At 33.2% G+C, this 2,687-nt stretch overlaps 1 long non-coding RNA gene across 1 annotated transcript; it reads right to left on the bottom strand.

Moving 5' to 3' along the window:
* Nucleotides 1–663: 663 nt before the first annotated feature.
* Nucleotides 664–1,697, bottom strand: LOC127876931 (uncharacterized). Its single transcript, XR_008048157.1, has 3 exons — nt 1,580–1,697; nt 930–1,061; nt 664–716 (listed from the first exon to the last, which is right to left on the bottom strand). It is a non-coding gene; the product is annotated as an uncharacterized LOC127876931 (long non-coding RNA).
* Nucleotides 1,698–2,687: the final 990 nt, after the last annotated feature.

Below are 2,687 nucleotides of genomic sequence, written 5' to 3'. Positions count from 1 at the left end.
TCATCACCATTAGTTTAAGAGAAGTATAACTCTGGAAACTGCATACCACGTACGTATTAACAGTAAACAAAAATGCATGTAAAGACCGGACCGGAATCTTTACAATATGCTTTGAATTGACCGCCCGAATGCATTTACTCGAGGTGTATTCATTATTATTCATTAGCTTTTGTCTGGTGTCTCATTAAGAAGCAATTGATCATTTAAATAAAGAACATTAATTAAAATAAATAAGTCAATTGAATGGTTGTGTTTTCCTTAAGCGTTGTTTATACAAATTAGCAAAATTACTCAATGTTGTTGATCATGTGTAAATTATCCGCATTATTGCACACTTTTAGCGTCAATAAATTGCCAAATGAATAAAAAAATAAATAGAAGTCAACTTCAAGACATAGTTCCAAATGAGTAAACATTAAGCGTTCGGTTTACCTGACGGATTATCCGGAATCGTTTTAAGCGCCATCGTTTACATCGTTTTACACAGATACATGAATAAAACAAGCACAGCAAACTGACACCTAACCAATGCTAAGTATTGTGTTGTCCCTTATGTACAGTTATTAATATAATTAGCTGATTACACAGCTTCCTTTGAAAAATGTTGACAATAATGCTTTACTTTAAATGTGTGCATTTATTTCACACATCAATGATATTTTGCGCACTAATCGACGATTATTTTCCGATTTTAAGTGGGCGACGGGGGGCACGCCCTGAAACACATATATTATTCCTTTGATTGTTTCTTTTAAGAAATCCAATATATTGTATTCTTATTTTAATTATATATTATAATTTATCATTCAAATTCGATAAAATGTATATTTCAATTCAAAATATATATAAAAGGTTTGTGTGGTGCAATTAGATGAAGGATTGCAATCTAGTTTAACACGTACATGCAGTTAAATATATACTTGAAATACCTGGTCTTGGTCGAGGACAGAGACCAAATAGTGGATAGAACATACATCGACACACACACCTATCTTGTAGACACACAGCATAAGGGTCGAGGGTACATACGTTTCTTACACATGCGCCGCCAGCTAACCCATCTGAAAAAAGGTGATTTCTAAAATTAAACAGTGTAGCTTTATTTAAGTTCATTCCCTACCCGTTTTTATTCTACTCTAATAGGCCGGTAGATTGCTTTCAACTTATATTTGAGGGGAACCGAAAATGGAAATAAAATGTACAATATATTGGTTAATAAAACGCATGGTTCCATAGTTCCAATCGACGGAATGTAAATCCTTTGACAAATAACCGACACCCGTGGCAGTTCTGTGTAAGTTTAAAATGGAATTATGTTCTTATTGACGCTTTGACTGGTTTATCGATTGCTTGAGTATTTCTGAATTCAATACTAATGACTATTGTATCAAGGTTTTTTCACATGGGACACGATAATTAAAAGCTAAAAATAAGAATACCAGCAACGTGCGCAACTGTATAATATAAATCGCAGAAAGAATCCATCAGTTTAAAGTATGACGCATACAAATGAATGCGTTTGGTTGGTAACACTGTAGGTCTTAAAGACATCTTATAGCTGCTCATATGTCTTCTTTACCTCTATTGCACATGCCGTTGTGAGCGCTATATCCGGTTGCACAGACACATATGCCGTTAATGCAAGCAGCATTTGCTTCACACGAGGCTCCACGGCACGCACCACCAAGCACTCCGTCTGATTATTATACAACAGCCGTTACTATAATGATTTGTTTTGAGGGGATTCCTGTTGTGTGCAACATATCAAGGTTGTAATGCATGCTAGCTAAGAATGAATTATATGTGGCTAGCTATATATTACATTAAATGCAACGCCAAATATATCGTAAAAGCTTTCTCAACAAAGCCATACATTATTGAAAATATTGAAGCCTTTTTATTCCGAATCAAGTTGATACTATTTTTATAAACAGCAATAAAAAGCTACATATGTTCCAAGAATGACGTTATTTCTACATGACTATATGCAAAAATTATTTATCAAGCATAAAATAATGACAAACCCATGATGCACAGTCCGTCTATGGAACTAAATCCCGGCTTGCAAACACAGATCATGTCAACACATTCGGCGTTCACGTCCAGACAAATGTTCATGCTTTGTCCATCACACACTCCTTTCAGCATCCCATCTGTACAGTATACAAGCATAACGATGTTCATTTAAACGGAAAAAATCTTATTGATATGTGTGGGTTACAAAATAGTCCCATATTTGCCACGTATGTTATGATACATAATGTGTATTCTTCCAATGTAAAACAATATCACTATGATGATATACAAGGCGCATGATTAAATATTCAATAAAGTAAAGTCAGTTATAATGAATGTCATATACTGAGTAAGTAATGATTCGTCATTTTTAACGATTCATACAGACAAGACTTTAATCCGTTTTATTACGTTTGCTTATCTGTAAAGACGATTTTAAAGATCTTCAATATCTTTGATGAAATACCACCGTATTAAGCAATTTAATCGTTACTTTTTAAACACAAATTGAAATGTTAGATGGACAAATAAGAGGAAAACATTAATTTCTAGGACATTTGATATTTTAAATACAATCATTATTAATATTTATTACAAGGAATGTCACTGTCATTTTTCTACTAATTCTTCTAAAATATCTAATATTGAACACACTAAACTTTATAATGAGA

The sequence above is a fragment of the Dreissena polymorpha genome, chromosome 4 (genome assembly GCF_020536995.1).
Source record: "Dreissena polymorpha isolate Duluth1 chromosome 4, UMN_Dpol_1.0, whole genome shotgun sequence".
Lineage (NCBI taxonomy): Eukaryota > Metazoa > Mollusca > Bivalvia > Myida > Dreissenidae > Dreissena > Dreissena polymorpha.
Note: the sequence above shows the minus strand (reverse complement) of the source record. Positions and strands in the feature narration are given on the sequence as shown.